This window comes from Bos taurus, chromosome 11, assembly GCF_002263795.3.
Source record: "Bos taurus isolate L1 Dominette 01449 registration number 42190680 breed Hereford chromosome 11, ARS-UCD2.0, whole genome shotgun sequence".
Lineage (NCBI taxonomy): Eukaryota > Metazoa > Chordata > Mammalia > Artiodactyla > Bovidae > Bos > Bos taurus.
Genome location: NC_037338.1, coordinates 51,152,994 through 51,180,004, shown reverse-complemented (window position 1 = coordinate 51,180,004; position 27,011 = coordinate 51,152,994). Strand labels below are relative to the sequence as shown.

The 27,011-nt window shown below is 38.6% G+C and overlaps 1 pseudogene; it reads right to left on the bottom strand.

Moving 5' to 3' along the window:
• Positions 1-1,672: 1,672 nt before the first annotated feature.
• On the bottom strand, positions 1,673-2,477 carry LOC100138037 (tRNA (guanine(37)-N1)-methyltransferase-like; annotated as a pseudogene).
• Positions 2,478-27,011: the final 24,534 nt, after the last annotated feature.

Below are 27,011 nucleotides of genomic sequence, written 5' to 3'. Positions count from 1 at the left end.
CAGTCACTCAGTCATGTCCAATTCTTTGTGACCCCATGAATCACAGCACACCAGGTCTCCCTGTCCATCATCAACTCCTAGAGTTCACTCAGACTCATATCCATCAAGCCGGTGATGCCATCTAGCCATCTCATTCTCTGTCATCCCCTTCTCCTCTTGCCCCCAATCCCTCTCAGCATCAGGGTCTTTTCCAATGAGTCAACTCTTCACATGAGGTGGCCAAAGTATTGGAGTTTCAGCTTCAGCATCAGTCCTTCCAGTGAACACCCAGGACTGATCTCCTTTAGAATGGACTTGTTGGATCTCCTTGCGGTCCAAGGAACTCTCAAGAGTCTTCTCCAACATCACAGTTCAAAAGCATCAATTCTTCAATGCTCAGCTTTCTTCACAGTCCAACTCTCACATCCATACATGACCACTGGAAAAACCATAGCCTTGACTAGACAGACCTTTGTTGGCAAAGTAATATCTCTGCTTTTGAATATGCTATCTAGGTTGGTCATAACTTTCCTTCCAAGGAGTAAGCGTCTTTTAATTTCATGGCTGCAGTCACCATCTGCAGTGATTTTGGAGCCCCAAAAAATAAAGACTTCATGGTCTTTATGGACCACTTCATGATCCCATGAAGTGATGGAACCAGATGCCATGATCTTCGTTTTCTGAATGTTGAGCTTTAAGCCAACCTTTTCACTCTCCTCTTTCACTTTCATCAAGAGGCTTTTTAGAAATGGTATGGACCTAACCAAAGCAGAAATATTAAGAATAAGTGGCAAGAATACACAGAAAAAAAACTGTACAAAAAAGATCTTAATGACCCAGATAACCACTATGGTGTGACCACCCACCAAGAGCCAGACATCGTGGAATAAGAAGTCAAGTGGGCCTTAGGAAGCATCACTACAAAGCTACTGGAGACGGTGGAATTCCAGCTGAGCTTCTTCAAATGCTAAAAGATGAGACAGTTAATGTGCTGCACTCAATATGCCAGCAAATTTGGACAGCTCAGCAGGGGCCACGGGACTGGAAAAGGTCAATTTTAATTACAATCCCAAGGAAAAGCAATGCCAAAGAATGTTCAAACTACTTCACAATTGCACTTATTTCACAGGATAGCAAAGTAATGCTCAAAATTCTTTAAGCTAGGCTTTAACAGAATGTGAACCTAGAAATTCCAAATGTTCAAGCTGGATTTAGAAAAGGCAGAGGAACTAGAGATCAAATTGCCAACATTCGTTGGATTATCGAAAAAGCAACAGAGTTCCAGAAAAACATCTACTTCTGCTGCATTGACTATGCTAAAGCCTTTGACTGTGAGTGTGTTAGTCTGTCAGTCATGTCTGACTCTTTGCAACCCTATGGACTATAGCCCACCAGGCACCTCTGCCGATGGCATTCTCAAGTCAAGAATACTGGAGTGGGTTGCCATTCCCTTCTCCAGGAGATCTTCCCAATGCAGGGATCGAACCTAGGTCTCCTGCATTGCAGGCAGATTCTTTACCATCTGACCACCAGGGAAGCCAGCTAGAGTAAAATAAAAGGGTTCAATACTAAAGTAACTGAATGGTAAAATATTAGAAATCATACAAATGATAGTTCACTAGCACAAACTCTAGTGGGGAGATGGAGAAAATATTTCCAATTAAGGGACTAAAGCAATTTGTGTTTTTTCTTCTTAAAAGTCTTTATCTGCCCTCTGGTGTTTAAGAGGTGGATCTTCATGATTGTCTTGATTTACAGTCTGGTTCTTGTAAAGTATAGCAGCAGGAATCTGAAAAGTGATGTATAGCATTTCCTTGTTAAGGACTACATTTCTTACTAGGTGAACTGAACTACATGCCTCCAAGAAGATGTCTAACACAGTTCCAGCTCATTGCTGAACATCCCTAGCTGGATTAGCATCTTTGGAAAAGCTGTAACAGTGCACAATGGGAAGGAGTTCACTGCCACATGGCTGTCCATCTAAGAGTGCTTTGAAAGAGCTGAAAAACTCAATAACGTTTGCTGGCAAATTCATCAAATTCATGACAATGTGCACAGAATATTTTCTTTCTTTTGACAGTGGCCCCAGCTGCTGCATTAACTCTTCTCTGACTGGCCCTTGCAGGAAGTCTTTCCCATCCAAGTTAAAGGCTTTTACCTTTTGGTCCACTTTATTTAATTTACAGTTGTGCAGTAGCCATTTATGAGATTCAGGATTGAGATTATTAGCAAACACAGCACAGTTTTTCTTTGCTGCTGGAATGGCAAGGGCCCACCCCACCCCAGGAAAAACATCAAATAGGACATTCCCCAGGTTGGGGAAGTTCTGTGACATGGCTGTGTTCTGTGGGGAGATGAGGATTCCAACAGACTTTTGAAAAATCAAATTCACAGGTGTAATTGCTTTCTCAAACCTTGATCATCATATTCTCCTCTCCAAATAGTACTTCCAGTTGGAAATTTTGGTAGATATTATCAATATTATTGATTTGTGAGGATCAAAACAAACTGTGGAAAATTCTTCAAGAGATGGGAATACCAGACTTCCTTACCTACTTCTGAGAAGTATGCACATTAAGAAGCAACAGTTAGAACCAGATGTGGAACAATAGACTGGTTCCAAATTGGGAAAGGAATACATCAAGACTGTATATTGTCACCCTACTTATTTAACATATATGTAGAATATATCATGAGAAATACCAGGCTGGGTGAAGCACAAGCTGGAATCAAGATTGCTGGGAGAAATATCAATAACCTCAGATATGCAGATAACACCACCCTTATGGCAGAAAGTGAAGAACTAAAGAGTCTGTAGATCAAAGTGAAAGAGGAGAGTGAAAAGGCTAGCTTAAAACTCAACATTCAAGAAACAAAGATTATGGCATCCAGTCCCATCACTTCATGGCAAATAGATGGGGAAACAATGAAAACATTGGAAGACTTTATTTTCTTGGACTCCAAAATCACTGCAGATGGTGACTGCAGCCATGAAATTAAAAGACACTTGTTCCTTGGAAGAAAAGCTATGACCAACCTAGACAGCATATTACAAAGCAAACACATTATTTTGCCAACAATGGTCCTTCTAGCCAAAGCTATGGTTTTTCCCATAGTCATTTATGGATGTGAGATTTGGACAATAAAGAAAGCTGAGTGCTAAAGAATTGATGCTTTTGAACTGTAGTGTTGAGGAAGACTCTTGAGAGTCCCTTGGACTGCAAGGAGATCAAACCAGTCAATCCTAAAGGAAAACAACCCTGAATATTCATTGGAAGGATTGATGTTGAAGCTGAAGATCCAATACTTTGGCCACCTGATGCAAAGAACTGACTGATTAGAAAAGACCCTGATGCTGGGAAAATTGAAGGCAGTAGAAGGGGACCATAGAGGATAAGATGGTAGGATGGCATCACCAACTTGATCGATATGAGTTTGAGCAAGCTCCAGTAGTTGGTGAAGGACAGAGAAGGCTGGCATGCTGCAATCCATGGGGTCACAGAGTCAGACACGTCTAAGTGGCTGAGCTGAATTGAAGGCAAAGTTTATCCTAGAGAATTTTCCATGTTAGCAGAATGACTATTGAGAAGAATTCATATTCTGATGTTGGAGGGAGTATTCTGTAAATATTTGTCTATAAAGAAGGCTGGGCACTGAAGAATTGATGCCATTGAATTGTGGTGCTTGAGAAGACTCAAGAGTTTCTTGGACTGCAAGATCAAATCAGTCAATCCTAAAGGAAATTAACACTGAATAGAAGGACCAATGCTAAAGCTTAAGCTCCAATACTTTGGCTACCTGATACGAAGAGCTGACATATTGTAAAGGACTGTGATGTTGGGAAAGATTGAGGGCATGTGGAGAAGCAGGTGACAGAGGATGGTATGGTTGGATGGCATCATTGACTCAATGGACATGAGTTTGAGCAAACTCCAAGAGATAGTGAAGGACAGGAAAGTTTGGCATGTTGCAGTCCATGGAGTCGCAGAGTCAGACACGACTTAGTGACTGAACAATTTGGTTTATAATATTGCTCACATATTCTATTTCTCTGCTGAACTGCTGTATTATTGTTTTATCTGTTATCAAAAATTAAGTATTGAAGCTTCAGATTTTTATTATTGAATTATCTATTTCTCCCTTTAACTGTGTTAGTTTTTGCTTCATGTGTTTTGGGACTGTGTTGATAGGTGTATATAGATTTATAATTGTCATATTTTTCTAATTATAAATTAACCCTCAATAAGGATAAAATGTTGCTGTCCATGTATGCATGCTCAGTCATGTTCAACTTTTTGTGACCCCATGGTCTGTAGCCCACCAGGCTCCTCTGCCCTTGGAATTTTCCAGGCAAGAATACTGGAATGGGTTGTTATTTCCTATGCTAGTGTTTCTATTTCTCCTGTAATTATTTTCATCTCCGAGTATATTTTGCCTGATTTTAGTACAACTAGTTCATCTCTTTTTGACTATCATTTTCATGTAAATATTTCCATCCTTTTCTTTTTAATCTATTTATGTCTTTGAAGAAAAGTATGCATCCTGTAGCTAGTATATTTATTCTACCAACATCTGTCTTTTGATTGAGGTGTTTAATCCACTTGGATTTAATATAATTACTGATAAGGCAGGGTTTATATTTGTCATTTTGCTGTTGGTTTCCTTGTTTCTTGTGCTTTTTTTCTTTTTCCTTGTTCCTTGATTTCTATCTTTTATCTTTGTTAAATATATATTCTCTTGTTGTGTTAGTCACTCAGTTGTGTCTGACTCTTTGCAACCCCATGGACTGTAGCCAACCAAGCTACTCTGTCCATGAAATTTTCTAGGCAGAAATACTTGAATGGGTTGCCATTCCCTTCTCCAGGAGATTCTTCCCAACTCAGGGATCTAACCTGGGTCTGCTGCATTGTAGACAGATTCTTTACCATCTGAGCTATAGGAAAGTCCACATGTTCTCTAGTGTATCTTTTTAATTTCATTGTTGTTTTTCACTATATTTATTTCAGTTATTTTTGTAGTGTTTACTCTGAAAATGACAATTAGCACCTTAATGTGAAATTCATGCCAATTTAATTTCAATACTGTGCAAAAACTTCTGTCTAAATACCCCTATTTCCTCTTCCTCCTTTGCAAAAATGTACATCTGTATAAATGATAGGCCCATTAATGCAGTTTTATATTTATTGATATTCAGTTGTCTTTGAAAACAGATTGGAGAGGAAAAGAATTACAAAATAATGTGTGTATATTGCCTTTCATAATGGCTACACAGTTATCATCACCAATAGTATTTTCACACTTCCTTTCATTCTTTATACATGATTCCCTGTACTTCTTTGAATTTATTTACAATAGCTTATTTAAAATCTTTTTTCTGCTAAGTCCAAAATCTGGTGCCCCTGAGGGCCTTTTTCTATTAGCTGTTTTTTTCCCAGTGTATGTGGACTTACCTTCCTGTTTCTTCTAATGCCTTGTATTTTGTTGCTGTTGTTGTTACAAACAAATAGACTTGTTTGTAATAACTCTGGTATTAGATGCATCCACTTCCCACTGAGCTAAGCTCTGAATCATTCAAATAGCCGCCTATTTCCCAGGGAGCTGAAAGTTCAGACAAAATATTGACTCTGTACTGGGGATGATGCTTTAACAGAGGTCCACAAGCAGTTCAGTCTTTTCCTTCTCTGCAATGGCTGCTGGGTTTTACCTCCTACACCTCTAAGGTGAGGAGAGAATGGAAGGAGAGGAGATTAGCCCTAAATTCAAATATGACAGATCCCACCATCTTACCAAAGTTCAGCAGCCTCTCTTGTATAGAAAATTTTTAGTTTGTTCTGTGGGTTTGGCTAATTGACAGACTTCTGAAATGATTGGCTTTAGTTGTTTTGCTTATATTTTATTTTAGTTTAGTTTTAGTTTTTTGTTTTTTAAAACTTTACATAATTGTATTAGTTTTGCCAAATATCAAAATGAATCCGCCACAGGTATACATGTGTTCCCCATCCTGAACCCTCCTCCCTCCTCCCTCCCCATACCATCCCTCTGGGTCGTCCCACTGCACTAGCCCCAAGCATCCAGTATCGTGCATCGAACCTGGACTGGCATCTCGTTTCTTACATGATATTTTACATGTTTCAATGTCATTCTCCCAAATCTTTCCACCCTCTCCCTCTCCCACAGAGTCCATAAGACTGTTCTATACATCAGTGTCTCTTTTGCTGTCTCATACACTGGGTTATTGTTACCATCTTTCTAAATTGTTTTAAAAGGAAAGTGAGTTCATCAAAGTCCTTTCCCTGCCAAAGAGGTTGATCCTCCCCAGGTTAACATCTATTTTAAAGCACATATCTCTAAGTATACCTCAGTCATGGTGCAAAGTCTGAACACTAGAAAACACAGTTAAATGAGATGCTGACATTTTCAGAAAGACTGTGATTATTCAGAATAAAGAAAATCTGCACAGCTAAGTAATATAGTTAACAAGGAAAAACAAAGATACATGGATAGAATTTCTTCACTTTTATTGGCATTCAGTTCAAGTCCATAAAAAAAACAAATGAAAGAGGTCTTAAAAGGGATATTACATACTAATCCCAAGTAAGATTTATCAGATGGGGGAGCCAGCAGCCACTTTGGTATCTTAACTTATTTTCCAATTTTACAATTCATAAAATACTCGCCAAGGCATGACACAAGTTTGGAGCTCAAGCATGGTGCATTTTATGTTCCAAGATCCATTAAAAGCAATAATTTGTAAGATCTTCAATAAGAAAGTGTGCATTTTTTTTCAAATAATACTTCAAAGAGGGAAGCAGGACTCCTTAATCCAATTTTATGTGAAAAGTAATCTCTTTCTCATCTGTGATCTTCTCTCTTCTGTGATTGTGGTTGAAGCTGGAGGACTAGGACAGAATGAATGGCATCTCTTCATGGTAGTAGTTCTTTTCCACAGTATGAAATGACAATCTGGCTTTCCCTCAGGAGAAAGCAGTAAATCTCAAACTCTGGTCAGGAATGACAGGGACTTTGATCATGAACTCATTCTGCTCAGGATTACCTTCTCTGCCTAGTTTTTCCCTTCACTGTCCGAAGTCCAGAGTATGAACAGAGCAGTTTGACAAGATTCACTTATTTTGCATCATCAGCCTACTGACCTTTCTTCCTCTATGAAAAGTGGAATTCTAATGTAAAAAGGCAGTGCCAGAAGGACGGAATGGAAATGTCCCAGCTGGTTATTAACCAGGTCTGTGAACTTCAGTTTTGTTCTTCCTAAGCCTCACTCTCCTCATCTGTAAACTGTTTGTCCCACCTGGTTTTATTAGATTATCAAATGAGATCATGCATACTTAAAACAACATTAAATACAACACTCAATAAAATGTTTTGACTGCTCATAGGATTAACACAATTCTACTGAAAAAATCTTGAAAAAAATCAATCTTTACTGTTTAATTCACTGTATTGCATCTATTCCAAACTTACTATAAGCAATGATCATTCTCTACCCTATTTGGCATTTTTAACACTTTTAATTATTGTTTATTTAAGACATTAAAACAAAATTACACTGAAATGATTAACACTGCTTTGTAGGAATTCCAGTACAAATCCCCTGTAAGTTTCACAAAATCAGGCTGGCAACATGAGATCTGTGAGAGCAGGACATTTAACTAGATTCCACCTCCCCACAGCTTGTTTTGGGAGAAGAGACCTGTGGGTCATTTGATATAAATGATATTTGATGTAAATGGACTTTATTCACAATTATTTTAGGAAAAAACAGAGAGACTGTCTCAGTTTATAAATCAATGATAAGTAAAGAACTAGTCAAGACTCTGCTCAATATTATGCAACAACCTAAATGGGGGAAATTTTGAAAAAAGATACACATGTACTGAATCACTTCGGTGTACACTTGAAACTGTCACAACATTGTTAATCAACTATACTCTAATGTAAAATAAAAAGTTAAAAAGAATGAAATAAAAATGCTATTCCCTGTACATATCACTTTTCTCTGTGACCCACTTCTGTTTGAGATCTTCAGTCATCCTTCTGAAGAAAGATGTGTAAATCATAAGATTCTTATGTCATGGGATTTGTTTTTTAATCTTCAAATATGTACTGCATGTCTACAAAGGTCCATACAATCCACTCTTCAAGGTGGTGATGGTGATGCAAAGCAAACTAGATGAGGTCTAGAAGAGTACCAAGGTGGTCAATAAAGGTGTGGATTCTCAGTGATATGTTTATCTTTCATTTTTGTTCTGTTCTTCAAAATATAAAACTGCCCATGCTACATTTATCTCTTTCAATACTTAAAAAGACTAAAGATATTTGAAATAAATCTGCATAAGTTCACAATATAGTAACAATATCATTAAAATCTCCCTCCTCCACGAAGGGTCCCTACTTTTCCACTCTATCCATTCCACCCTGCCCTAGGTCTCCATGCAGAAAATATGTCTCACCGCCCCTGTATTTTCTTAGTCTTTTTTATCGTATGTCTCTCACAACCTTTATCCTAGTCCTTTATCTTCTGTTAAAATATTGTATGAATCTGTTTTATCCTCCGTTGTTTCTTATAATCCCCTGGAATGCAGAGTCCATATCTGATTCAATTTATTCAATCCCATGACTTCCAATATATACATAAGTGATATATATCAGAATAATTCTTCCCATGACACTTGGAACATTGCCTGGAACATAATAGGTGTTCAATAAATATTAAATCCAATGAATGATTGCATGATGTCGGGCTAAATTGAAGGACAATCCATATATAAATGTAAGATATAATTTTTAGTGCCCTTGGCAGTTTTGAAGACTGGAATAATGACTTTTGCCTTTTAAAATATCTATTTTTTTCCAGACAAGGGACAAGAGAGAAATTTGTAGGTCTCCTTTTGGACTCCAGATGCATAGTGAATACAAGAAACCTATAATTAAAGTAATAAGATATTTTAAAAATCAATGCCCTTACCAGAAGGTTAGGTCATTTTGTAAAATTTAAATCTATGGACAAAACCTGAGATTCTACAGCTGTTATCTAGGTGTTGGGTCAAGTAAGAAAATTAGAAAGTTAAATAAGAATTGCTTAGACCCCAATGACAGTCAAAAGCACAAGCCAATTTAATGCAGTATTCTTTTTCACAGTTGCATGCATAGAGAATGAAAGCTTCTCAATTCAGTACACACTTAACACTACATTTTTTAAATTTATTTTATTTTACTTTAAAAATGTTTGTGAAGTATAATTGATTTACAATATTTTGTTAGTTTCAGGTATATAACATAGTAATTCCATATGTTTATGGATTATTTTCTAGAGTTTTTTTTCTTTAAATTTATTTTATTTATTTATTTTTTAATTACTTATTTTATCTTCTCAGTGTGGAATGTTTTATAATGATTATCAAGTTTCATGAAATGAAGTTATTATGTTATTGCTTGACTAGTTTGAGCTCCATGAAGCTGGTACGCTAGAAACGAATTAAAGGTTTAATAGAGACTTTTCTACTCAAATTTGTTTTCTTCTACTTATTAAATTAACAATCATCTGCAATTCTAATGAGTCCTTCACTGCTCACTTCATTGTTATTATTGTTTTTGGAAAAAAATTTCATTTTAGTTTTCTTAAATAAATAGAAGACATTGGCTTAGGGTTTGTTTTGTTATTATTTTAAAATTTAGGGTTCAGGTTTTTCCCCAGCCTGATTAAGATACAAAAATTGCTTAATATATACAATGTGTCACTTTGATATAAGTAACCTTGGTGTGCTGATTATACCACAATCAGGCTAATTAACATAGTTAATTACCTCCCCTCACATAGTTACCATGTATCTGTGTGCATGTGCATACACACTTAAAATCTACTCTTAGCAAATTTCAAGTATACGATATAGTATTTTTAATTATATTTACCATGCTGTACATTAGATTTCTAGAGCTTATTCATCTTATAACTGAACATGTGTAACCTTTAACCAACATCTTCCCATCCTTACCATTTTCCAGCTCCTAGCAACCACTGTTCTACTCTGTAGGTGTGACTATTTAAGATTCTTCATGTAAGTGCTATCACATAATATTTGTCTTTCTGTGTTTGACAGTTTAAAATAATATCTTCTAAATTAATCCACAATGTGGATGAATAATATTCTAAATTTATCCACAAATGGTAAAATTTCCTTTTCTTTTAAGGCTTTATTATAATGAGAGGGAAAAAGAAAGATAGAGATTTACCTATCTACCTATCCAGCTATGTATCACAATTTCTTTATCCACTCACTCATCATCAGATATCAAGATCATTTCCATATTTCGGTCATGGTGAATACTACTATAACAAAAATAGCATCTTTCAATAAATGTGGAGTTTGTTGTTCTTTTATTTTTGCTCCACAGACATCTTCTTCGTGTCCATCCCATTAAGGTCAAATGTCTTTTGTGTATGGTTACCGAAAGCTAAACACCCACCATCAACTCTGTAGCAAGTCCAATGTCATCCATTTTTCAACCTAAATCTGAATAGATTATTGGTGGCAAGTGGATTCAATTACATACCAGAAAATATAGAAATTAATTTATATCTCCTATGATTTTGTTTTAGTTTTTCTTGACAGTATCTCATCTTTGTCACCAGGAAATAAAGAATATCTGAAGGAAAGAGTAGGCCGCAGCAGAGTCTAGTGAGAAGGGTGTCCTTATGTTGGGATGACCCAGTGTGGGTAACTGAGCCCAAGAAGTTGTTGTTTTTCAGTTGCTCAGCCATGTCCAACTCTTTGCAACCCCAAGGACTGCAGCACACCAGGCTTTCCTGTTCATCACCAACTCCCAGAGCTTGCTCAAACTCATGTCCATCGAGTCATTGATGCCATCCAACCATCTCACCCTCTGTCGTCCCTTTCTCCTCCTGCCTTCTATCTTCCCTGGCTTCAGGGTCTTTCCAGTGAGTTGGCTCTTCACATCAGGTGTCCAAAGTATTGGAGCTTCAGCTTCAGCATCAGTCCTTCCATTGAATATTCAGGGTTGATTTCCTTTAGGGTTAACTGGTTTGATCTTCTTGCAGTCCAAGGGACTCTCAAGAGTCTTCTCCAATACCGCAGTTTAAAAGCATCAATTCTTCAGTGCTCAGCCGTCTTTATGGTCCAACTCTCACATCCATACATGACTACTGGAAAAACCATAGCTTTCATTACATGGACTTTTGGTGGCAGAGTAATCTCTCTGCTTTTAATATGCTGTCTAGGTTTGTCATAATTTTTCTTCCAAGGAGCAAGCATCTTCCAAGGAAGCAGGTAAAGTGGTCTGGTATTCCCGTCTATTAATGAATTTTCCACGGTTTGTTGTGATCCACACAGTCAAAGGCTTTAGTGTAGTCAGTGAAGCAGAAGTAAATGCTTTTTTTCTGGAATTCTCTTGCTTTTTCTATGATACAATGGAGCCCAAGCAGACTAAGGAGAAAATTCAGTCATTGAAGTGGCCTAATATTAGTCCTCAAAAACACATAAAGGGACTTCCAAGTGAGTCTCACATGGGATGTCAGAGTCCAGGCTAGATGAGTAGGGTATGTGTGTGGTTGGCCTTGTGTAGGGTTTTCTAACTCAACCAGAATGAGAATACCCATAACAGGGCATGGCTAGGTATGGGAGTTCAGAACCCCATTGGGAGAAGAATGGTGTCCCATGTGAGAGAGTGAGTGGCAACAGCGATGAGATTACATATATATTCAGGGTTAGTCAAATCAGCACTTTTTTTTTGGTGCGCAGTTGTGTGCTCTTTGGACTGTTGCCTGCCAGGCTCCTCTGTCTGTGGAATTTTCCAGGCAAGAACTGGAGCAGTTTTCCATTTCCTACTCCAGGGGATCTTCCTGACCCAGTGATCAAACCTGTATCTCTTTTCTCCTGTATTGGCAGATGGATTCTTCACCACTAACACCACCCGGGAATTAGTACATAAACTAAGGAAAACAGAGCCAAGTTTCTCACGTAGGAGACAGGAGTCACACATATGGAAAGTGAGAAAATTAGTATGAATCCTGCAATGCTGGGTTGAAATTATTCTAAAAAAGGTGACATCTTGATAGCAATGAGAAGATCAAGCACCCAGATTTTGTTTCTGAATGCCAGTCTCCACTTAAAAGGGATAAGGAATCTTTGAAGAAATAGCAGATTGCAAGACTGAAAAGGCAAGTATAAATTAAAATGTTGCACAAACTAAAATGCTGCACTTCCTAGTCAGATGTAATGCAATGTCATATTTGTGATATTTCTGCCAAAGATATATAAATTGAATCAAATTGTGAGGAGACATCAAACAAATCCAATTTGAGAGACATTCTACAAATTAATTGGTCCATACTGTTAAAAGTGACAAGATCTTGAAATTCAAGGAAACAGGAGCCTTTCCAAATGAAAAAGAATAAAGAATCATGACAACTAAATACAGTATCTGCTTCTGAAATAGATCCTTTTACTAAAAGTTACATTATTGGGACAGTTGCATAAACTTGATTGAGATTGAAGGAATAGAGAGAATTAATGGATGGATGTTAACTTCTGATTTTTATCACTGCACTATAGCAATGTAGGAAATATATACTTATTTGTAGGACACCCACATACTAACATATTCAGTTCTTTGTACTGTATTGTACTAGTAGCTACTCTGTCAGTGTGGGACTGCTCCAAAACAAAAACAAATTAAATCAAAATCAAACTGAATGCACATATCCTTTGAGCAATCCTACTTCTAGAAATCTATGGAGGTGCTCAGGTAGGAGTATCAGGGTAATGGCATAAATATATTAATGCTAACATTGTTTATAATATGGAAAATTTGGAGATAGTCTAATCTTGAACAACAGAAGGAGTGTTAAATTGTGGTCAGGTCATGCCATACAATTTCACAGAGCTATCAGGAAAGGGTTGATCTCTATGTATATATAGATGGGAAAATTGTTCAGGCCATACTGTTGAGTGAAAAAAATGCAAAATGCAAAACAACATATACAGTATAATTTAATTTTCATTGAAAAACAACTCTAAAACAACCAAAACTAAATGCAAATTACTTAAAGGTACATGATCAAATTAATTTGCAGTATATATAAGGTATATATCCACATATGCTTTAGTAATCCCAGATTATTCTTGTGTTTTATTTCACTGCCACTTACTGCATACACAGACTAAAATGGAAATTTACACAGCAAAAATAAGCTCAGGTTTTGACTGATGTTTCATTCAACTTTTCAGATCCAAATGCTTTTTCGTATCAGCATAAGCAGCAAATTCTACCTTGTCTTCAATCCCAAAATCAAAAGCATCATCCTCTTTTCTATAAGATCAGGGTTTTCTTAGGAGGGAAACATCCACGTTGTTTCAGTCTAATGGTTTCTTAACGTTGGAGTGGGAATGAATTTTCTGACCTACAAGGGTCCATTTTCTTTTTTTCCCCTTCTTTTTGTTCATTTTATCTTCATATAACAAATACCTTTTCTTGAGTTGATGCCCAGAATAAAACTACTGTTGGCATTTCTCTCTCTCTCTTTTTTTAACCCAGAATCACAGCCGGGACACAGCCCACTGATCTATTAATTCCACGGCTCAGTACCTTAGCCAAGAATTTATAAGACTTTTACGAGGGCAAAAATGATCCTCTTAGAATTTTATACAGAGATATTTGGTAAGCCTTTTTCAAACTCAGGAGATCATCCCCAACTCAACTATTCTGAAGTGAAAGTGGAAGTGTTAGTCATTGAGTTATGTCCAACTCTTCACAACCCTAGGGACTGTAGCTGGCCAGGCTCCTCTGTCCATGGAATTCTCCAGGCAAGAATACTGGAATGGGTAGCCATTCGCTTTTCCAGGGAATCTTCTTGACCCAGGGACTGAACCCAGGTCTCCAGCATTGCAGGCAGCTGCTTTACCATCTGAGCCTCTAGGGAAGCCCCAATTATTCTTAATTCACTGCTTAAGGCAATTTCAGAAGGAGCATCACATCAGCTACTACTTCCTAGAGGAGAAGCTGAAATACTTCAGAATACTTCAGTACTTCAAATACTTCAAAATACTTAAAGGTATTCAGCCGTGCTGTTGGTTTCCACAAGCGTTCCATGTGGTTTTCCTTAGGGAGAGATAGGAAGGTATGATTTAAACCCAGTGATATCCCCAGCATGATAAATAATCCCTTCCTGCTCAACTTATTTTACTTCTTGTGATTTAGAATTCCCCCCTTAAGAACTAAATGCTTTGAGTATATGATTTTATCACCACAACACTCCATAATGGGAGGTATCATTCACCTTTCACTGATGAGTAGACTGTATATAACTTGACAAAAATTTACTTCTAATACCTTCACATTTTTTAATTTTTTTTTTCTGTTTATCACCTAGGCAGCATTCATTCATTCATTCCACAGATATATACTGAATATGTGCATATTTTAGGCATGGGGATATGATAGTGATTTAAGAGGAAAGAGTGTGCTAACATATTGATACATTCTACTTTATTGTTCTTTAGCTCTTTCCTAATACTTGAAATGAAATATTTTCAATAAAGCCCATCTCTATACTATTATTATCAAAAAGATTGTGTATTGAACTGTGATTATTTATTTAAATATCTGTCACCTCCACTGATCAGTTTTAAGCTTCCCTGAGGTCAGGGACAGCCATTTGGTACTAAACTCTTGGTTTTTGGCTTATTTGTTATGAACCCCTGAAGCCTGGTGTATATTTATTACATTTTGAATAAATGATTATCAGGTTCATTCCAATCGGGGAACTTACCATCACAGTTATGTTTTTTCTTTGCCAATCAAAATTTCTGCAGTCTAATCATTTTTGAGTTTTACTCATTATGCCTCATTGCCTTCCATATCCAGTCCATGTTAGAAAACAGGGTGTGATGCAATGCCCAAGGGAAGAAAAAGCTTCACATTCAAGATCACCATTTCTGTGACGAATACAGTTTGACTCTCATGTGAGTCTTGAAAGGTTGCATTTAGGGTATCCTTAGGTTGAGTAGCAGAGAAGGCGATGGCACCCCATTCCAGTACTCTTGCCTGGAAAATCCCATGGATGGAGGAGCTTGGTAGGCCGCAGTCCATGGGTCGCAAAGAGTCAGACAGGACTGAGCAACTTCACTTTCACTTTCCACTTTCATGCATTGGAGAAGGAAATGGCAACCCACTCCAGTGTTCTTGTCTGGAGAATCTGAGGGACAGGGGAGCCTGGTGGGCTGCTGTCTATCGGGTCTCACAGAATTGGACACGACTGAAGTGACTTAGCAGCAGCAGCAGTAGGTTTAGTAGTGTTTCCCTATAAGAACCAGATGATGACAGATAATGCAGGGCCTGGAGAGAGAGATGACCTGGTATGAGGGACCACTTGGCAGACACAGACTGATCCCTAGAAAAAAGAGGGGTTTCTATGAATTTCCAGAAATGATTGAGTGGATTCTTGTACATAAAACACAGAAGAACAACAACCAAAGTAATTATGTTCATTAATATAATTTCATTTATATCCATAAGCTGGAGAAACCCTGAAGCACTACAGAAATTAAAGTACTGGGAACCAAGGAGCTGATATGACATCTTCATTTTTACACAAGAGCAGCTGCTGCTGCTGCTGCTGCTGCTACTGCTAGGTCACATAAGCTGTGTCCAACTCTGTGCGACCCCATAGACGGCAGCCCACCAGGCTGCTCTGTCCCTGGGATTCTCCAGGTGAGAATACTGGAGTGGGTTGCCATTTCCTTCTCCAATGGATGAAAGTGAAAAGTGAAAGTAAAGTCACTCAGTCATGTCCACTCTTTGCGATCCCATGGACTGTAGCCTACCAGGCCCCTCCCTCCATGGGATTTTCCAGGCAAGAGTACTGGAGTGGGTTGCCATGTCCTTCTCCACAAGAGCATAGCAGGGCTCAAAACTAGGCTTCCACACTCAACTTCAGCAGCTCTGACCATATTCCAGTTCAACTGCTTTATTGAATCACAGTTCCCCTACTGAGAGGACATTTCATTTGTTTTCACTAATGTAAGCCCTACCCAGGCTTCAAAGTTCTGACAAAGCTCATCCTCTGTCACATTTTATTGGATATTTGTTTGATGATAGGTGTCTGTGGGGCTTCCCTGGTGGCTTCGTGGTAAAGAATCCACCTGCAATGCAGGAGAAGCAGAAGGTGCGGATTTGATTCCTGGGTTGGGAAGATCCCCTGAAGGAAAAAATGTCAACATGCTCCAGTATTCTTACTAAGAAAATCTCATGGATAGGTGGGCTACAGTCCATGGGGTCACAAAAAGTCAGACAAAACTGAGCATGCAGCAAGCAAGATATCTATAGATGCCTTAAATCTGTACACGTATTTTGGTAATAAATTATGTCATTTCAATACTTCTAAAGAACATAACAAATCAGTGTAATATCAGCCATACAAGCAATATATTAAATAGACATGCACTGATCACCTTGTTTATGCCAGAAACAATTCTAGTACAGCATTACCCACATATACAAAGAAAGGAAAACATGAATTGAGCACCTGCTGCTGCTGCTGCTAAGTCACTTCAGTCGTGTCCGACTCTGTGCGATCCCATAGACGGCAGCCCACCAGGCTCCCCTGTCCCTGGGATTCTCCAGGCAAGAACACTGGAGTGGGTTGCCATTTCCTTCCCCATTGCATGAAAGTGAAAAGTGAAAGTGAAGTCTCTGAGTCGTGTCCAACTCCTAGCGACCCCATGGACTGCAGCCTACCAGGCTCCTCCGTCCATGGGATTTTCCAGGCAAGAGTACTGGAGTGGGGTGCCATTGCCTAGTATATGTCAAATGTTATTCTAATAGGACATTATTCACAGGCAGAGGATGGAATTATCAGGAATGAGCATAGATTGAGGCACAATCTTTATTGCATTACTCCTAAAGAAACGAGCATGCATTGACTGCCTACCATGCACCAGGTAGTGCCCTAGCTGACATTATTCATAACATAGGGGAAGGGGGCATGCCTTGAGCACACACTATATATCATACACTATTCCTGTACAACCTTACTCACAGAGGAAAATAAAATAAGCAGTCATTAAGTGCACAATATATCACAGATGCTATTCTACTACAGACTTAGTCATGCAGAAGTGAAAAGTAAGCCTTTGCACTAAGCACCTAGTATATGCCAGGCATTAGTCTAGTATATTAAACACACATTGATGGAAGAAAAAAGGCATGCGTTGAGTGCCTAGTATATACCCTACAATAGTCTTTCTCATAAGTAGCTGGGGTGGGGGGAAAAAAGTATACATAGTGAACTGACTATAAGGCAGACGTGTGTGTGTGTGCTGAGTCACTTCAGTCATGTCTTATTTCTTGAAACCCTATGGACCATAGCCAGCCAGGCTCCTGTGTCCATGGGATTCTCCAGGCAAGAATACTGGAGTGGGTTGTCCTGCCCTCTTTCAGGGGATTTTCCCAACCCAAGGATCAAACCCACGCCTCATTATGTTTCCTGCATTGGCAGGTGGGTTCTTTACCCTAGCACCACCTGAGAAGCCCCATAAGGCAGGTACTATTCTGAAACGATATTACTCACACATAGCTCAGGGAACAAGAAGGCATTGATCACCTGTCACTACCAGGCACATTTTAGAACAACATTATCACACGTAGGTGGAAAGAAACAAGTAGAAATTTGTACCATGTATAATCTAAGCAGTACTCTCGCCCCAACGTTTGCACACCTAGGAGAGCCAACAATGCATGGAACATCTACTGTGTGTTAAATATTACTCTGATAACACATTACTAAAATGAAAAAAAAGCATTTTTTGTGCCTTTACTGTTGCCCAATTTTCCTATTGCTACAAAGAAAACAGCATGCATTTCAGCCTTCTCCAATTTGCATAAATATGAGCTGCAGCTACTCCAAAAATCATATCTGAGTGTAAATTATAAGGGCCCAAAGGCTTTGACTGAGTTACCACTTTCTTTAACTCACACATAGTTTGCCATTGTTAAAGCCCACTTTCAAATGTGCCCTTCTTTAGGGGGAGTTTGTTGATGGGGGCTAGCACTGTTCCCAGATGTGAAATATGTGTTCTTCAAATATCAAATAACCTGGCTACTTGCTATGCTTCTTGATTAGTTCCACAGGTAAGCAATGCAAGAAATTGATTTTGAGTTGCTTGGGAAATTTCACAGCTGGCTCCTGCCCTGTTTATTATGAAAAAGTTCAGTGTTTGGGGGTACCCTCAGATCTTTGCTGAATTTATTAACCAGCCTCCATGAGTCATATGTGTCATCATTGTATTTAAGTCGCTTGTAAATCACTTTTCAGTTTCTAATATTATCAAAAATATTGTCAATGTAGTGTATTATTACGTTTGGGACCTGCATCAAGTTCAAGTTTCCTCCAATCAAGTACTGATAGCAGATAAATTCAAATAACCCTGTAATAATACAGTAAATGTTACTTACGAAAACCATTGGCAAGACCAACTACTGAGTATCAGTCTCCTTTAGTGTTTTTTTTTTCCCCCTCCGCTGTTCAAACTATCTCAGAGTCTTCTGATGCTATAAGTGGAATTATTTTATTCAATCCTGGACAGTCTACTGTTAGTCTCCATAAACCATCTGCCTTTTTCATCATCAAACTGAGCTACTGTGTGTGAATTTCTTGGTACCAACACTCCAGTTACTAATGTGAATGGCAATTTATTTTTTTCCCATGCATTATCTTACACTGTTTCAAAATAACACTCTATCATGTCTGCAGTTCCTGATTTTGGAGCCCAGGAAAATAAAGTCTGTCACTGTTAACCTTGTTTCCCCATATAAATAGAGGTATGTTAATCTGTTTATCTGATTAACATATATCTGAAACCATGGCTCAGTGGTACAGATGCTGCTGTGACAGCGACATGTAGTATGTGTGAGACAGTCTATTCAGTCCTACCTGGTGTGAGTGGTAGTCTCTTCACAGAAATGTATGTTCCTGTGTTTAGTGATATATGTGTGCAATATTGTGTTTGTTGGTGTGACCTCTATGGTGTTTAGTGATATATGTGTGCAAAATATTATTTAGAGTGCCTGTTTGTGTAATAAGTTAGTTAGTGATATATTTGTGAGCTACTGTGTTAATAGCACTTAATGTCTGTGCTACTGTTTTAATGATACACATGTGAGACCATGTTTAGTGGTGCCTGCTGTGTGAGTTATTAGCTTGGTTATATAGGAGCAAAACACCATGGAAATAGCCTGATTACTGTGTTGAGAGAACTGTGTGAAGCACTATGCTAACAGTGCCTGGATGTTTGCTACTTTGTTTAGTGATATATGTGAGAGACATTCACATTTAGGGATTCCAGGTGTGTTTCCTACTGTGCTTAGTAATATTGTTTGAGATACTGTGTTTACTGATGCTTCATGCTGTGCCACTTCACATAGTAAATCATGGGCAAAGGCTTGAATTCATTGTTCTGTGCGTGCCATTACATTCAGTGATATATGTGTAAGACACTATGTTTCATGCTGTTTGTGTATTTGCTACTCTGTTTAGCATTATATGTGTTAGCGATTACACTTAGCGGTAGCTAGATGTGGACGGGCTTCCCTAGTGGCTCAGCAGTAAAGAATTTGCCTGCAGTTCAGGAGACTACCTGCAATGCAGGAGACAGGCTTTGATCCCTGGTCAGGAAGATCCCCACCCACTCCAGTGTTCTTGCCTGGAGAATCCCAGGGACAGGGGAGCCTGGTGGGCTGCCATCTATGGGGTCAAACAGAATTGGACATGACTGAAGTGACTTAGCAGCAGCAGCAGCAGGAAGATCCCCTGAAAGAGCAAATAGCAACCCACTCCAATATTCTTGCCTGGGAAATCCCACGGTCAGAGGAACATGATGGGCTACAGTCCATGGGTTCTCAAGAGTTGGACATGATTTAGAGATTAAACCACCACCAGGGTGTGCACTACTCTGTTTAGTGATGTATGTGTGAGACGCTATTTCCAGGCGAAAGGTATGTGTATCATTTTGTTTAGTAATATTTGCAGAAGATATTTTTTTGGTGGAGCCTGATGTGTATGCTTATTTGTTTACTGATCTATGAGTGAGATACTTTCAGCAGTCTGTGGATGTTTTTGTTGTACTTAGAGATATATGTGTGTTACATTGTGTTTAATGTGATGTGTATTAGATTATGTTCAATTATTTCTGTGTGAAATACTTGGTTTGTGTTATATGGGATGTGTGATAGTGCATTTAGTGGTGTGTGTAGCAAGAGTTTTTATTAGTAATATGTGGATGTGAAACATAAAGCTTAAAGCTATGTGGTGTATGAGACAGTGTAAATCTGTCTGCAATACGGGAAACCCAGGTTCGATCCCTTGGTCAGGAAGTTTCCCTGGAGAAGGGCATATAAACCCACTCCAGTATTCTTGCCTGGAGAATCCCATGGACAGAGGAGCCTGGCAGGTTAAAGTCCATGCAGTTGCAGAATCGGATACAACTGAGTGAATAATACTTTTCTTCTACTTCAGTTCAGTTCAGTTTAGTCACTCAGTCGTATCCAACGCTTTGTGACCCCATGAATTGCAGCATGCCAGGCCTCCCTGTCCATCACCAACTCCTGGAGTTCACTCAAACTCATGTCCATCGAGTCAGTGATGCCATCCAGCCATCTCATCCTCTGTCGTCCCCTTCTCCTCCTGCCCCCAGTCCCTCCCAGCATCAGAGTCTTTTCCAATGAGTCAACTCTTCGCATGAGGTGCCAAAGTACTGGAGTTTCAGCTTCAGCATCATTCCTTCCAAAGAACACCCAGGACTGATCTCCTTCAGAATGGACTGGTTGGATCTCCTTGCAGTCCAAGGGACTCTCAAGAGTCTTCTCCAACATCACAGTTCAAAAGCATCAATTCTTCAGTGCTCAGCTTTCTTCACAGTCCAACTCTCACATCCATACATGACTACTAGAAAAATCATATGGTATGTATTTGAAGAAAAAAGTTTTATATTGTATGAATTATATTTAAAGCTCTGTGGTATTTTTGGAACTCCTTGCATTAATATAAGGGTAAGACACATACATGAGACACTGGGTCCAGTGCTGAATGTGTGCTACTATGCTTACTGACATGTGTGAAACACAGTGTTTGGTGTAGCCTGTTGTGAGTGTTACTATGTTGATGACACACTTGTGAGATATCATACTTATTGAAGTCTGGTGCATGGGCTACTCTGGTGATATATGTTTGAGGAACTACGTTTAGTTGTGCTTGATGTGTGTGCTACTGTGTTTAGAGTTACATATCAGGAGCTTCTGTTTGTTTAGTGATATAAAGTTTCTTTAGTGGTGCACAAGGTGTGGATGGTACAGTATCTAATGACGTATGACACTGCGTTCAGTTGTGTGTGGCACCGTGTTTCATGATATATGTGAAAAACACTGGGCTCAGCAGTGCGTGGTATGTGCACTAACCATTTAGTCTTGTATTGTGACATATTGTGTTACTAGGGCTAGGTCACCATGTATAGTGATACTTGAGGGAAGCAGGGTGTTTAGTGGTCTGTGTGAAGTACTGTGTCAGTGATGTATGTTGAAACTCAGTTTAATAGTGTTAGTGTATGAATTACTGGTGGGCTTCCCTGGTAGCTTAGCTGGTAAAGAATCTGCCTGAAGTACAGGAGACCCTGGTTTGATTCCTGGGTCAGGAAGAGCCCCTGGAGAAGGGTTAGGCTACCATTCCAGCATTCTTGGGCTTCCCTGGTGGCTCAGCTAGCAAAGAATCTGCCTACAATGCAGAAGATCTGGGTTCGATCCCTGGGTTAGGAAGATCCTCTGGATGAGGCATGGCAACTCACTCCAGTATTCTTGCCTGGAGAATCCCATGGACAGAGGAGCTTGGTGGACTACAGTCCATGGGGTTGCAAAGAGTGGGACATGACTGAGCGACTAAGCCTAGTGCAGCATGTGAGTTACTGGTACAGAGATGCATGTGTGTACCATTTAATTTAGCAGTGCATGACACTTAACCTCTCTTAGTGATAAATATTTAAATTCTGTTTAATAGTTCATGTGTGTGTTACTACACAAGGTGATACATGTATGAGTATGCAGCTACTTAGCAGAAGCGCTATATTTACTTCTTTAGTGAAGTGTGTTTGGCACTTTGTTACGCTGTAGTGTTTTGGTTGCTGATATATGTGAATTATGTTGAAAACCTGTGCTTCACAGTGGCTTGTGTGTGTTTGTGTGTGTTTGTTACTATGCATAATGATATATGTATGAACCAGGATGTTTAACAATACTTGGTACACATATCACCTCATTTTGTAATTGAAGACAAGTTCATGTGCCTGACACACATTGAGGCCAAACAATACCAAAACATTGGATTTTGGAGCAGAGAAAGGTTTATTGCAGGGCCATTCAAGGAGGTCTCTTGGCTCATACCCTCCTAAAACCCCAAACTCCCCAAAGGGATTCAGCAAAGCGTTTTTTAAAGCGGAGTGTACACCCGTGGTGGATTCATGTTGATGTATGGCAAAACCAACACAATCTTGTAAAGTAATCAGCCTCCAATTAAAATAAATAAATTTAAATTAAAAAAAATAAAAGCGAGGTGATGGAGGGGCACAATTTGGTTGTTGCAAATTTCTTGGTGACAGAATCCATCACTCTTACAACTGTCCAGGTAGGTCAGGTTAGAATGTTCCTATAAATCTCCAGCAAGACAAATGTTATTCTCTGTCTTACAACTTTTTTTTTCTCTCTATAAATGGAAAAACATTATACCCTTACAGTTCAGAGCCTTGAGAATGCACTATTTATATGTTTCAAGCTAAAGGCAACACTCTTAACTCAAAACAAAAGCAATAGAATACAAAGTTTAAAGTAAAAGAAATAGATCTAATATGGAGTCAGATTTGTCCTTCCCTATTAGAGCTTCATTATATATGTGACCCACATTATATATGTGACTAATAATATATTTATTAGTGCTAGTAGATGTGTAACCACATATTGTCATATGTGTGTGAAATACTGTGTTTAGCACTGAATAGTACATGTTTAAGTTTGTTTAGTAACATATATTGATATCCTGAGTTTAATAGTGTTAAGTGCATGTTTTTAACACATCTAAACAAACACTGTGCCTCTCGCACATATCATTAAACACATTATCACCAACAAAAACTGCCACTAACACTGTGCCTCAGACATACACACAAGCAGGCACAATGTCTCACACTTGTTTCACTAAAATCATTAAGACACACACACAACATACCACTAACCCAGTGTCTAACATTGGGCCTTACACAAGCATCACTAAACACCTTATCACAAACAACATACCCTGATCATGGTGTCTCACACACAAATTATTAAATATATACAATACACACATACTCATCAAACTACAAGCAGTGTGACACACATACATGATTAAACAAAGTGTCTCACACAAACCTTGATAAACACAATATCTCAAACACACCTCATTAGAAACAGTAGCACTAATACAGAGCAACACTAAACCCAGTGTCTGTACACAGGGTCTACACACATCACACATCATTAAACTCAGATATTCACACACACACACATACACATCACTTAAAAATTATGAATTAAAATATTTTATTAGCATTTCACACTTTACTAAAGCAATGCCTTGCACATTGTATGTGATCACACCAAACCATGTAGTCTTATAATTAATCATAGTAGTATTATTCCAGCCACATATCAATACAAATATATCTCACACACATTTGATAACACATTTCTTCACATATATGTCACTAAACCCAGTGTCACATACACACTGCAGGAAAGTAAATGCAGTGTCTGTTACATACTTCACTAAACACAGTGACTCAAACTTATCATTAAACATTGTCATACAAACCAAATACCATTAACTACACACACACACATTACCAAATTACTTTACATGCATCACTAAATACAGCATCGCACATCACTGTCATTAACACGACTCACAACTTTAAAAATAGTGACCCAAACTTATCGTGAAACACACTCCCATACATCACACACCACTACACAGTGTCTCATACACACATTATTAACACAGTATGCTACATACACAATATTAAACACAATATCACACAAGATAAACTAGACGCAGTATCTCACACACATGGCTAAACCACCACTGCATACATCACACACCACTAACACACACTTCACATACATCACTAAGCACAGTATGACACACAATCCATACCACCAAACACAGGGTCTCACATACGCATCACTAGCTACATACCACATATACCAAACAAAATGTTTCAACATAAACCAGGAAACACAGTATCGCACCTTCTTGTTACCACAATGGAAGAAGCTCTCATGCCTGAATACCTGGTATATGCCAGGTACTCTTCCAATATAACATTATTCTATCAAGAGAAAGGAAGTACCAGTACATGCCAGGATAATTTCTAGTATAATAATTGTTCACATGTGCATGGAAATGAGTGAGCGTGCATTAAATGCCTAATAAATTCCAGGTGCTCTTCTAGTACAAAATTCCCTATAGTAGAGTAGAGCAGCTAATACATGCCTGGCATTATTCTAGTACAAAATTACTGACACATGGAATGGAGGAGACAGGCAGGCACTGATTTTCTGGTGTATGCCAGGCGCAATTTCTGTTTCAACATTACTCACCCATGGGGGAAACAAACATGCATACATTAAATCTTATATGCTCCAAATATTCTATTACTACAGTACTCACATAGAGTGGGAGGAAGCAAGATCCAACAGCTATGACACCCAAGGCTCAGTTCTAATACACAGTTACTCAGTCACAGAGAGAAAATGGCAATGAATGTGACACCTCGTTTGTACCAGGAACTATTCTAGTACATATTTACTAGCACACAGGGTAAGGGAAGGAGCGTGAGTTTTACACACAGCAAAAACCAATCTAGTGAAAATCACATACATACAAGGAAAAGGTGGGGAGGGGAATAATACTGTGTCAAGCATCTAGTACATGGTAGGCATCATTGTAGTATAACATTATTCACACAAAGGAAGAAAGATGGAAGTCACATTAATTGCCTCCTATATGTCAGGTGCATGCATGTGTGCTAAGCCTCTTCAGTCATGTCCAACTCTTTGCGACACTATGGACTATACCCGTCCAGTCTTCTCTGTCCATGGGATTCTCCAGGCAAGAATACTGGAGTGGGTCGCCATGCCCTCTTCCAGGAGATCTTCCCAACCCAGGGACTGAACCCAAGTCTCTTAAATCTCCTGCATTGGTAGGTAGGTTCTTTACTGCTAGCACCACAAGGGAAGCCCAATGCGTTAGGTACTGTTCTATTACACAATTAGACATAGGGAGGGGCTTCTCTGGTGGCTCAGAGAGTAAAGGGTCTGCCCGCAATGCAGCAGAAGGGGTTTGATCCCTGGGTCAGGAAGATCCCCTGAACAAGGAAATGGCAACCCACTCCAGTATTCTTGCCTGGAAAATCCCATGGATAGAGGAGCCTGGTAGGCTACAGTCCATGGAGTCACAGAGTCAGACACGACTGAGCAACTTCACTTTCACTTTTCGTATGTAGCAAAGAAAAGAAAGGTGCATTCACAGCCCACGGCATGCCCCTGCACTATTTTATAATGTTTCTTACACATAAGGGAAGGGAATGAGCTTGCATTCAGAGTTTAGTAGAGTAAGACACTACTAAGTTTAATGGTAAGACACCCTAGTTTAATGGTACTCTTAATTAAGAGGAAGGAAGGAAGATTACATTGAGTACCTAGCATATTGAGACATACTCCAGTACAATGTTACTCACATATAGAGGAAAGGAAACAAGCATGAATCAATCATCCAATATAATATACGGCAAGCACTTTTCAGTATAATCTTATTATCATATAGGGGAAGAAAACATGCATGGCTGAATTACCTAGTATAACAGGCACTATTCTATCTACTATGCCATTACTCATACACAGAGAAAGGAATGGACACACAAAGAGCCCACAGTATATAAGCTGGCACTATCTTAGCATAAGTCATATATTGTAGAAAGGGTCAACTAGATATTAACGCCAAATATATGACAGGCACTCTTCCAAGAAATATTATCCTCACATAAAGGAAAGAAAGGAGACTACATTTAGTAACTTGTTAATGCCAGGCATTATGATTACTCACCATTACTCATGTAAAAGGGGGAAGGAAAAACAATGCATTAAGCACTTAGTGTTTACAAGATCATCTTCTAATATGAATTGAATAAGAAGGGGAGAAAATAAAGATGCAGGAAGCACCTAATGTATACCAGGCAGTATTTCAGTAAAACAAAACTTGTGTAGAAGAGACTCACATACATTAAATGCCTACTGTATGCCAAGAATTATTCTAGCAAACATCACTCACTTATAAAAGAATTGGGGAACCACTGAAACAATAATCAGATTACATGAGCGGTTTTAGAATTTAAAAACATCATCTTGTACAATATAGAGACCACCGTTAATAATACTATATTATATATATGAAAATACTATGTGGACTATTGGATATTAACCAGACTTGCTGTGGTGATCATATAGCAGTATATACAAATACTGAATCATTATGTTGTACACCTGAAGCTAATATAATGTTATATGTAAATTATGTATTAATAAAAAATCTTGAATGTTTAAAAAAAAAAAAGAATGAAACAAAGATTGCTAAGCATCTAGTATGTCACAGGCCCCTGGAGAAGGGAATGGCAACCCACTGCAGTATTCTTGCCTGGGGAATCCCATGGATGGAGCCTGGCAAGCTGTACAGAACATGGGGTCACAAAGAGTCAGACACGACTGAGTGACTAACACTTTCATTATGTGACAGGCACTAACTAATTTAGCATTACACATAGGTGGAAGATATAATCATACTTTGATCATCTAGTAAATGTAAGGAACAAATGTTTGAGCACATCATTACTCACAGATAGGGGAAGGAAATAAGACTTTGATTTAAG